Here is an 11,744-nt window from a genome sequence, read left to right as displayed (position 1 = left end):
GGGGAAGGTGATGGTGTTGTGAAGTGTGGGTGGTGTTGGGAAGTGTGGATGGTTGTTGATGGTGTTGTTGTGATGTGGTGGTGTTGTTGTGGGTGGTGTTGGGGGTGTGGGTGGGTTGGGGTGTGGGTGAAGCTATTGTGTGGGTGGTGTTGGGGTGGTGGTGTTGGGGGTGTGGGTGGTGTTGTGGTGTGGGTGGTGCTGGGGTGTGTGGGTGGTGATGGGGAGTGTGTTGGGGAGGTTGGGGTGTGTGGGGTGGTGTCAGGTGTGGGTGGTGTTGGGGTGTGGGTGGTGTTGGGGTGTGTGGGTGGTGTTGTGTGTGTGGGTGGTGTTGGGGTGTGGGTGGTGCTGGGGTGTGTGGGTGGTGATGGGGTGTGTGGGTGGTGATGGGTGTGTGGGTGGTGATGGGGTGTGGTTGGTGTTGGCGGCGGATGTCAGTCTGGTGCTGGGGCGTGTGGGTGTCAGTGTGGTGCTGGTGTGTGGGTGGTGTTGGGGTGTGGGTGGTGTTGGGGTGGTGGGTGAATTGCGTGTGGGTGGTGTGGGTGGTGTTGGGGTGTGTGGGTGGTGGTGGTTAGTGGTGGTGTGTGGGTGGTGTTGGGGTGTGTGGGTGGTGTTGGGTGTGGTGGTGTTGTGCGTGTGGGTGGTGTTGGGGTGTGGTGGTGTTGGGGTGTGGGTAGTGCTGGGGGTGTGGGTGGTGTTAGTGTGTGGGTGGTGTTGGGGGTGGGTGGTGTTGGGTGTGGGTGGAGTTGGGGTGTGGGTGAGTTGGGGTGTGGGTGGTGTTGGGGTGTGTTTGGTGTTGGGGTGTGTGGGTTGTGTTGGGTGCGTGGGTGGTGTTGAGGTGTGTGGGTGGTGTTGTGTGGGTGGTGTTGGGGTGTGGTGGTGTTGGGTGTGGGTTGTGTTGGGGATATGTGGGCAGTGTTGAGGTGTGTGGGTGGTGTTGACGTGTGTTGTGTTGAGACGTGTGGGTGGTGTTGGGATGTGTGGGCAGTTGGGACGGTGGGTGGTGTTGACGTGTGTGGGTGGTGTTGACGTGTGGGTGGTGTTGATGTGTGGGTGGTGTTGACGTGTGGGTGGTGTTGGATGTGGGTGGTGTTGGGACGTGTGGGTGGGTTGGGACGTGTGGGTGGTGTTGGGATGTGGGTGGTGTTGGGACGTGTGGGTGGTGCTGACGTGGGGGCACCGGGACGTGTGGTGGTGCTGGGATGTGTGGGTGGTGTTGGGATGTGTGGGTGGTGTTGGGGTGTGTGGGTGGTGTTGGGGTGTGGGTGGTATTGGGGTGTGGGTGGTGTTGGGGTGTGGGCAGTGTTGGGGTGTGGGTGGTGTTGGTGTGGGTGGTATTGGGATATGTGGGTGGGTTGGATATGGGTGGTGTTGGGTTATGTAGGTGGTGTTGGGTTGTGGGTGGTGTTGGGATATGTGGGTGGTGTTGGGGTGGTGTGTTGTATGTGGGTGTTGGGGTGTGTGGGTGGTGTTGGGGTGTGTGGTGGTGTTGGGGTGTGTGGGTTGGTGTTGGGGTGTGTGGGCGGTGTTGGGGTGTGTGGGTGGTGTCACGCGCCTGTAGCGCTGAACTGCGCGCGTGAGTATGGTTCACGCCATTCTACTAGCTCAATAACTTGTTAATTGTACTTATTATATTATTGTTGTTCTTAGTTACTTAGGTTAATTGTAGTATTTATGTATGTTAATATGCATCATTGTGTTACTGTAAGGTCAAATCAAGAGTAGTATTAATTAATTATATAAACTATCTAGCAAATGTCTTGGATCACGTGATATGAGACGCCGATCCTGGTCAAGGTGGGGACGCTCCCAGAGAGTAGCGAAAAACCGTGGGATAGGATGACGTGTTCATTCTTTTTTCTTCAGCTCGACCTTTGTCTAGTGCTTTGTCCAGTTCTGCAATGCCCTAGGGGTAGGTATTAGTGACACGTTCAGTTAGGCCTAGGAACGATCTGGTGTGTTAGGGAATTCTCTATTGGTAGGAAATAACCATTTGTAGTGATTGTTGTATATATATTGTATGTCTGTGTAATATAGTTATGTTATAGTATTGTTTGTCTAACTCCTCACGGTATATTTTCACCCTTCTGGCATCACTTATTTAATATACAATCACTTATTTCTAAATTTTTGATTGCTAGTCAGTACTTTTAGAACATAAATTGAATTACTGTATATACTACATATAAATCCTCGTTATAGGTTTACCCGATGGACCAAGAAATCATTAATTTATGATATTCTCGTTATGTTCACCCACGTAGAGTAATGGAACAACAAAATTTTCAGTAAAAGCTGTTACTTCTATAAACTGAGGCTCCAAGACCTGAAACACGAAAAGTAAGGCAAATTGTTTACCATTTATTATTACACATTTTTTACACTGAAAGCTGGTAGTTTCAACAAAAATATTGTATATTTATTCAAATATTTATTCAAGCCAATTACGAGGGAATATTATTGATTGTAACAGTTTTAACCAAACTATTCAAAAGCGATACGGTAACATCTCTTTGAACGTAAAAGAAAGCGTAAAGTCATTGTTTTCGCCATGTATTTTTCAGACTTTCACTGTAATACGACGCATTTCAGCAAAAATATTACATTTCGTGAATGTATTATATCGCACAGTATGAATAGAATATCATTGTAATATAACAGAATTTTAACTGAAAGCTATAAAAAACGAATAACATTCTCAAGAACATCGAAGCTTAGGTAAAGTTTTTGTTGCTATGTATTTTATTCCTATTTTACATTGAAATACATCACGCTTCAGCAAAACTACTATTTATTTCTGAGAATATATTCATTCAGGAGAAGCTTAGGTAAAATATAATGCGGTGATGTAATAGTTTTTTAACTGAAAAACTATTTGAAAAAATACGCATCTCTAGCTCCTGTTCAAGGAGAGGACTGGGAGAAGCTGTTTGTTGCTGCAGACGATGACAAGGAAAATGATTTTGATGGATTTAATGAAAATATTCAGAAATATGGTATTGTAGTATTTATTCAAGTCAATTAGACAGAATATTATTGTAATACAACTGTTTTTACTGAAAACTATTCAAAAGCGTATGTAACATGTTTTGAACTAAAGAAAGCGAAAAGTCATTGTTTTCACAATTTATTTTATCCTACTTTCACTGTAATACGTGACGCTATTTTCAGCAAAATATTACATTTCAATGCATTATATCAAGCACAGTATGAATAGAATACTATTGTAATATAAAAATATTTTAAAAAAAACTATTAAAAACAGTACTTTCTTGAACATCGGAAGGTTAGGTAAAATTTTTGTTTTCGCATTGTATTTTATTCTATTTTACATTGAAAAACATTGGCGCTTTCAGCAAAACTACTATTTATTTCGAGAATATATTCATTCAGGCACAGTTAAAGTAAAATATACATGTGATGTAACAGTTTTTAACTGAAAAACGATTCGAAAACATGTGTACTGCCTAGCTGATACACACAAGAGCTGGTGATGCATCATGCGCCGTTGTAAACAATAGGAGGTTGGAAGTAGACACGAAGTATTATATTAGTGTGAAATATCTAAAGGTTTTATTTCTGGTATTTTTGTAGATCAATGAGAACTGTGATACCGTGATATGATATGATAGAACTTCAAACAGACTACTGAAAGTATCGCTAGGGTAATTTAGCATTGTAAGTTGGTGAGCTTTATTTGCTGAAGGAACTGCACAACTTTTCATTGCTAATTGGTACATTTTACATTTCCATTGTATACTGGCAGTAAATGGAAATATTTTTCATGTCTGAAGCTAAAAGTTGCTCCACGCCCTTCCCATCATGCACGGGTTCAACTTAACAAAACTATTACATGTATAGACATTTACTTGTTTTTAAAATTTTGGTTTAAAATTCTAACTATACACTTAGTATACAGTTGTACTCTCACTTAACACAGAAACCAGAGGGTCTCTGTGGTAAGTGAAATCACAAGCAGTGAACAACAGAAATATATGGGACATCTAATGAAAATGCTCACTCTCAAACCTACTTTTGAAGACACAATAACTATGTAGTAAAATAACATTTTACTTATGATGGTACATGCACATAATAATACTTAAGAGAAGAGAGAAATATAAATGCCAAGTTAATGTCTATTCAAATAATGGATTCAACTCTCCCTTCATCACTACACTGCCGGCCCCTCTGAAAATTTTGGGGAAAACCACTCAAATTTTAATAAATAATACTCAAACTAAGTTAGATAATACACTGACATTGCTGGATTCCTGTAAGACTAGGAATATTTGAAATAAATGTCATATATTTTGCACAAAAGACAACATAGTTATTCAGAGAAAAATTTTATCTAAAATTTGTATGTCTAATGCAAAATATATGATGTTTATATTCAAAATGATCACCAAATTATAAGAATTCCAACAATGTAAATTATATTCTGACCGGTAATTTGTATGAATTTTATGAGCCAAAAACAAATATCTTCAGTTAATAAAAAAATAATAATTGCCAGACACTATTCGTCAATCAAAGTACCTACCTGTTTCTTCAAATCATGTGTCAGTTCTAACTCCTTCACCCCTCACCACTGTCTCTTCAAGAGATGTGGGTGAAAAAAAATTTTAACATTTTGTATTAAATAATACCTCAGATTAAAAGCAGATAATATAATTGACATTGCTGGACTTGTAGACTAGGAATATTTTGAATATAAATGTCATATATTTTGCACAAAAGATAACATAGTTACCAGAAAACATTTTATTTAAAATTTGTATGTCTAATGCAAAATATATGATGTTTATATTCAAAATGATCATCAAATTATAAGAATTCCAGCAATGTAAATTATATTCTGACCGGTAATTGTATGAATTTTATGAGCTAAAACAAATATCTTCAGTTAATATAAAAAAAAATATTCTTCACAGTAACAGATGGTCGGTCGGTCTCTTTCTCTACCCCACCAACCATCCTAAGGAGATGTGTGGAAAACCAGAATACTTAACTTTTTGTAATAAATAATAGCCTACCTCAAACTAAAGTTAGGATAATATAATTGACATTGCGGGATTCCTTGTAAGACTAGGAATATTTTGAATATAAATGTCATATATTTGCACAAAAGATAACATAGTTACTCTGAGAAAAAATTGTATGTAAAATTTGTATGTCTAATGCAAAATATATGATGTTTATATTCAAAATGATCACCAAATTATAAGAATTCCAGCAATGTAAATTATATTCTGGCCGGGTAATTTAGGCGAATTTTATGAGCTAAAACAGGCAGTCAGGCAGGGTGGCGGGTGTGGGGAGTGGGGTAACCTAAAATAGCGCTTTTAGCAGGACACTCACAGATATGTGGAAAATTGCAGTAGTGAAAGTTCATTTGGCAGGCACAGCGTATATGATAAAAACGCTGTTATGAAACTGCTATAGGAGGGGTAATACTGTATACGGTAATTAATTATCTTCCTTTGTGACTACCCATTTCAACTTGTTCTACTTATTCAGGTACATTGTTGAGTAGGTTTTTGTGGAATAATTATGCGTGTTCCATTTGTTCCTTTATCTGATAATAACTTGGGTAGGTTTCACTCCCAGGTATAAAGGATATTGGGATTGCGACAGTGGTGTTGGGAAGTGTGAGTGGTGCAGGGAAGTGTGGGTGGTGTTGGGGTGTGGGTGGTGTTGGGGTGTGTGGTGGTGTTGGGGTGTGTGGGTGGTGTTGGGGTGTGTGGGTGGTGTTGGGGTGTGTGGGTGGTGTTGGGGTGTGTGGTGGTGTTGGTGGGTGGTGATGGAAGTGGGGTGGTGTTGGTAAGTGTGGTGGTGTTGGTAAGTGTGGGTGGTGTTGGAAGGTGGGTGGTGTTGGGGTGTGTGGGTGGTGTTGGGGTGTGTGGGGATGGTGTTGGGGTATGTGGGTGGTGTTGGGGCATGTGGGCGGTGTTGGGGTGTGGGCTGTGCTGGGGTGTGTGGGGCTGTGTGTGTGGGTGTGGTGGGTGTGGGGGTGTTGGGGTGTGGGTGGTGTTGGGGTGTGTGGGTGGTGGTTGGGGTGTGGTGGTGTTGGGGTGTGTGGGTGGTGTTGGGGTGTGGTGGTGTTGGGGTGTGTGGGTGCGGTGTGGTGGTGTTGGGGTGTGGTGGTGGTGTGGGTGGTGATGGAAGTAGGGTGGTGTTGATCTGTGGGTGGTGTCGATCTGTGGTGGTGGTCGGGTGTGTGGGTGGTGTCGGGGTGTGTGGGTGGTGTGGGGTGTGGGTGGTGTGGGTGTGTGGGTGGTGTCGGGTGTGTGGGTGGTGTTGGGTGTGGGTGGTGTCGGGTGTGTGGGTGGTGTTGGGGTGTGTGGGTGGTGTCGGGGTGTGGTGGTGTCGGGGTGTGTGGGTAATGGGTGTGGGTGGTGTCGGGTGTGTGGGTGGTGTCGGGGTGTGTGGGTGGTGTCGGGTGTGGGTGGTGTTGGGGTGTGGGTGGTGTCGGGTGTGGGTGGTGTCGGGGTGTGTGGTGGTGTCGGGTGTGGGTGGTGTCGGGTGTGGGTGGTGTTGATCTGGGGGTGGTGTCGGGATCTGTGGGTGGTGTCGGGTGTGGGTGGTGTCGGGGTGTGTGGGTGGTGTCGGGGTGTGGGTGGTGTCGGGGTGGGTGGTGTCGGGGTGTGGTGTCGGGGTGTGTGGGTGGTGTCGGGGTGTGGGTGGTGTCGGTGTGGGTGGTGTCGGGTGTGGTGGTGTCGGGTGTGTGGTAGTCGGGGTGTGGGTGGTGTCGGGGTGTGTGTGGGGTGGTGTCAGTGTGTGGTGGTGTCGGGTGTGTGGTGTCGGGGTGTGTGGGTGGTGTCGGGGTGTGTGGGTGGTGTTGGGAATGTGGGTGGTGTTGGGGCTGTGGGTGGTGCTGGGATGTGTGGGTGGTGCTGGGACGTGTGGGTGGTGTTGGGATGTGGGTGGTGTTGGGATATGTGGGTGGTGTTGATTGTGGGTGGTGTTGGGATTACGTGGGTGGTGTTAGTGTGGGCGGGCTGGTGTGTGGGTGGGAGTGGTGTGGGTGGGGTGTGTGTGGGTGGTGTTGGGAAGTGTGGGTGGTGTTGGGGTGTGTGGGGTGTTGGGACGTGTGGGTGGTGCTGACGTGTGGGTGGTGCTGATGGCGTGGGCGGTGTTGGGATAGTGGGCAGGTTGGTGTAGGTGGTGTTGATTACGTGGGCGGTGTTGGGACGTGTGGGTGGTGCTGGGATTTGCGTGGTGGTGTTGGGGTGTGTGGGGTGGGGGCTGGGGTGTGGGTGGGTGAGTGTGTGGTGGTCAGTGTGTGGCGGGGTCAGTGTGGGTGGTGTTGGATGTGGGGGTTGACGTGGCACTGATGTGTGGGTGTCACTGGACGTGTGTGGATACTTGGGATGTGTGGGTGGTGTTGGGACGTGTGGGCGGTGTTGGGGTGTGTGGGTGGTGTTGGGGTGTGTGGGTGGTGTTGGGGTGTGTGTGTGGGGTGTTGGGGTGTGTGTGGGTGGTGTTGGGGTGTGTGGGTGGTGTTGGGGTGTGGGTAGGTTGGGGTGTGTGGGTGGTGATGGGGTGGTGGGTGGTGATGGAAGTGTGGTGGTGTTGGGATCTGTGGCGGTGTTGGGATCTGTGGGTGGTGGTCGGGTGTGTGGGTGGTGTCGGGGTGTGTGGGTGGTGTCGGGTGGGTGGTGTCGGGTGTGTGGGTGGTGTGGGGGTGTGTGTGGGTGGTGTCAGTGTGGGTGGTGTCGGGTGCGGGTGGTGTCTTGGGTGGGTGGTGTCAGGCGGGTGGTGTCGGGTGTGTGGGTGGTGTCCGGGTGTGGGTGGTGTCGGGTGTGTAAGTGGTGTGGGCGTGTTGGGGTGTGGGTGGTGTTGCGTGGGTGGTGGTGGGAAGTGGGTGGTGTTGGGAGTTGGGTGTGACGTGGGTGGTGTTGGGACTGTGGGTGGTGCTGGGATACGTGGTGTTGGGATACGTGGGTGGTGTTGATGTGGGTGGTGTTGGGGCGTGTGGGTGGTGCTAGTGTGTGTGGCGTCGTGGGTGTGGCAGGTGGGAGTGTGGGTGGTGTTGGGGAAGTGTGGGTGGTGTTGGGACGTGTGGGGTGCTGGGACGTGTGGGTGGTGTTGGGATTATGTGGGTGGTGTTGGGATTACGTGGGCGGTGCTGGGATTACGTGGGCGGTTGGGGTAGGCTGGGTGGTGCTGGGGATTATGTGGGTGGTGCTGACGTGTGTGGTATGCTGGATGTGGGTGGTGTTGGGATGTGGGGTGGTGCTGACGTGTGGTGGGTTGGTGCTGGAGGTGCCACGTGTGAGGTGCTGGGTGTATGGTGCTGACGTGTGGCCAGGCTGGGGCGGTGTTGGTGGGCGTGTGGGTGGTGTAGGGAAGTGTGGGTGGTGTTGGGGTGTGGGTGATGTCAGGCGTGTGGGATGTTGTGGGATTCGGGTGATGTCGGCGGGGTGGAGTTGGGGTGGCATGGGTGGTGCTGGACGTGTGGTGATGCTGGGGGCGTGTGTGGTGTCGTGGGGTGGGTCGTGGGGGTGGTCAGTGTGGGTGGGGTTGGGGTGTGTGTGGGTGGGTTCAGCGTGTGGGGTTGGATGCGTGGCGTTGACGTGTGGGCGTTGACTGACGTGGGGCGGCACCGGACGTGTGGGGGTGGTGTCTGACGTGGGGCTGTTGGGGGTGTGTATGCAGGTTGGTGTGTGGGCGGTGTTGGTGTGTGCGGTGGTTTGTGCGTGGTGGTGTGGTGTGTGGGTGGTGTTGGGGTGTGTGGGTGGTGTTGGGGCGTGTGGTGGGTGGTGCGTGTGGGTGGTGGTGGGGATATGTGGGTGGTGTTGGGATATGTGGGTGGTGCGTTGGGATATGTGGGTGGTGTCGAATGTGTTTGAAGGAACTGCATAGCGTGAGGCATATGTTCATGCTTTTAAATTTTGTTAATTGTAATTTACATATTGTTCTTAGTTACTTAGGTTAATTGTATATTTATGTATGTTATTAATATGCATCTATTTTTGTGTTATGTCACAGAGTAGTATTAATTAATTATATAAACTATTCAGCAAATGTTCTGGATCACGGGATATGAGAGGCTTCCACGCTGCCCATGCCTGTTAGGAGTAAAACCGGGCATAGGGTAGACATGTCCATTCTGCTTTCTCAGTTTGACCTTGTCCAGTGCCTTGTCCAGTCTTCGCAATGCCCTTAGGGCATTGGGTAATAGTGACACGCTTAGTTAGGCTCAGGAACGGATTCTGGTGTATGGAATTCTATTTGCTAGAAATAATCATTTTGTAGTGATTGTTGTATATATACATCTCATGTGTCTGTGTAATATAGTAATGTTATAACATTTGTTTGGTTCCAACTCACGATTATATTTTCAATCACTCTTATTTTAATATATAATCACTTATCTTAAATTCATGTTTGTAGTCATTATCTTTAGAACATAAATTGAATTAAATTAATTATTTTTTTGTGATTTACTTATTTCAATTTGTTCATCTTATTCAAGCACATTTAGATGAGTAGGTTTTTGGGGGATAATTACTGTCGATTCCCTTTTTGTTTTTTATTTGTTAACAACTTGGCTTTACCTGCAATAGCGGGGTGATCTTAATATGGTGTTGGGATATGTGGGTATGCTGACATGTGGGTGGTGTTGGGATGTGTGTGATGTTGATTACGTGGGGGTGTTGGGACGTGAGGCGGTGCTGGGACGTGTGGGCGCGTAGTGTGCGTTGGGGTGTTGTGCGTGGGCTTGCTGGGATATGTGGGCGGTGCTGGATACGTGGGTGGTAAGCTACATGTGGGCGTTGTGGGATGTGTGGGTGGTGTCAGATTACGTGGGTGCGGCGTCAGGGTGGCAGGGTGTTGGGGCGCTGGCGGCGTCTAGTGTGGGGGATGCCAGCGTGTGGGCGGCGTTGGGGGTGCGGTGGCGGCTGCTTGGGGTGTGGGGTGCGTGGGTGGTGTTGGGGTGTGGCGGTTCGGGTAATTGGTGTCAGTGCGTGGCTGCGTGTCAGGGGCGTGGGTGCAGGCTAGTGCGGGGCGGCGGGTTGTGCGTGGGTGGCATTGGGGCGTGTGGGCGGTTGTTGATTACGTGGGCGGTGCTGGGATTACGTGTGGTGCTGGGATCGTGTGGTGCTGGGATTACGTGGGCGGCGTCCTGATTACGTGGGTGGTCTTGGAATGCTGGTCGGTGCTTTGGTGCTGGGATGCCAGGGGCGGCGTCAGCGTGGGTGGTGTCAGCGTGGGGCGGTGTCAGGCGTGTGGGCGGCGGTTGGCGTGTGGGCGGTGTTGGGGCGTGGCGGTGCTGGGGTGTGTGGGCAGGAGTGTGGGTGGTGGGGTTGGGGCGTGTGGGTGGTGTTGGGGGTGTGTGGGTGGTGTGGGGGGTGTGGTGTGTGGCGGTGTGAGGGGTGGCGTGGTGAGGGGTGGGAGGTGCTGAGGTGCGTGGGGGCTGATGTGGGGCTGTGCTGAGGTGTGTGGGTGGTGTAGTGTGGTGGTTGGGGTGCGGCAGCGTTGGGGTGTGTGGGTGGGTGGCTTGGGGTGTGTGGGTGGTGTCAGGGGTGTGGGTGGTGCTGGGGTGGGCGGTGCTGGTGTGTGGGGGTGTTGGGAAGTGTGGGGGTGTTGGGAAGTGGGTGAAGCGAGGTGAGGGAGTGAGTTGCCAGGAGGTGAGTGGAGTGTTGGTAAGGTGAAAGGAGGTTGAGAGGGAGAGTGATGAGGTGAGGGGAGGTTGTGGGGTGAGAGTGTTGGTTGAAAGGAGGTGAGTTGCGATGGGGTGAGGAGAGTCTTGTGAGGTGAGGTATATTGTGAGGTGAGTGGAGGTGTTGTACGGGTGAGGGGAAGTGTGTGAGGTGAGGGGAAAGTGTTGTGAGGTGAGGGGAAAGAGTTGGGAGGTGAGGGAAAGTGTTGAGATTGAGTGGTGATGTTGTATGGGAGGATGTGTTGTGGGCTGGAGGGAGAGGAAGATGTGGAGGGGAGTGGTTGGAGGTGAGGGAAATTGTTGTAAGGTGAAAGGTGTGATGAGGGGAGAGTGTGGGAGGTGGGGGAGAGTGCTGAGGGGTGAGGGGAAAGTGTTGTAACGGGTGAGGGGAAGTGGGGAGGTGAGGGGAAAGGTTGTGAGGTGAGGGAAAGTGTTGTAAGGTGAAAGGTGTTGGTGAGGTGAGGGGAGAGGTTGGGGTGAGGGGAGAGGTTGAGGTCAGGGAAAGGGGTAGGTGAGGGGAGGTGTTGTGGGAGGTGAGGGGAAACTGCTGGGAGGTGAGGGAAATTGTTGAGGTGAGGGAAAGAGCTGTGGAGGTGGGGGAGAGTGCGAGGTGAGGGGAAAGTGCAAATGGGAGGGAAGTGTGAGGGGGAGGGAAAGTGTTGGAGGTGGTTGTAAGGGTGAGGGGTGGTGTAAGGAGGTGAGGGAAAGTGTGGAGGTGAGGAAATTGTTGATGATATTGTTGAGGTGAGGAAGATTGGGTATGGATGTGAGTGGGATAAGCAAGGCGAGTGGGTGTTGTGATGTGAGGGGTAAGGAGGTGAGTGGAGGGGGAGGTGAGTGAAGTGTTGTAATGTGTGGGATGATGAGGTGTGGGGGAGAGTGTGTGTGGAGGTAAGAGTGAGATGGTTGTGATGTGAGGGGAGTGGTGATGTTGTAAGGTGAGTGAGTGTGTGGGGGAAGTGTTGTGGAGGTGAGGTGGTGTGTGTTAGTGAGTGGTGATGTGTTAGTGGTGATGGAAGTGTTGTGAGGTGAGGGAAGAGCTGTGAGGTGGAGGGGAAGAGTTGTGAGGAGTGGT

This window comes from Homarus americanus, unplaced genomic scaffold (assembly GCF_018991925.1).
Source record: "Homarus americanus isolate GMGI-L3 unplaced genomic scaffold, GMGI_Hamer_2.0 scaffold32871, whole genome shotgun sequence".
In the NCBI taxonomy this organism is placed as follows: domain Eukaryota; kingdom Metazoa; phylum Arthropoda; class Malacostraca; order Decapoda; family Nephropidae; genus Homarus; species Homarus americanus.
This window is presented reverse-complemented; position numbering follows the sequence as displayed.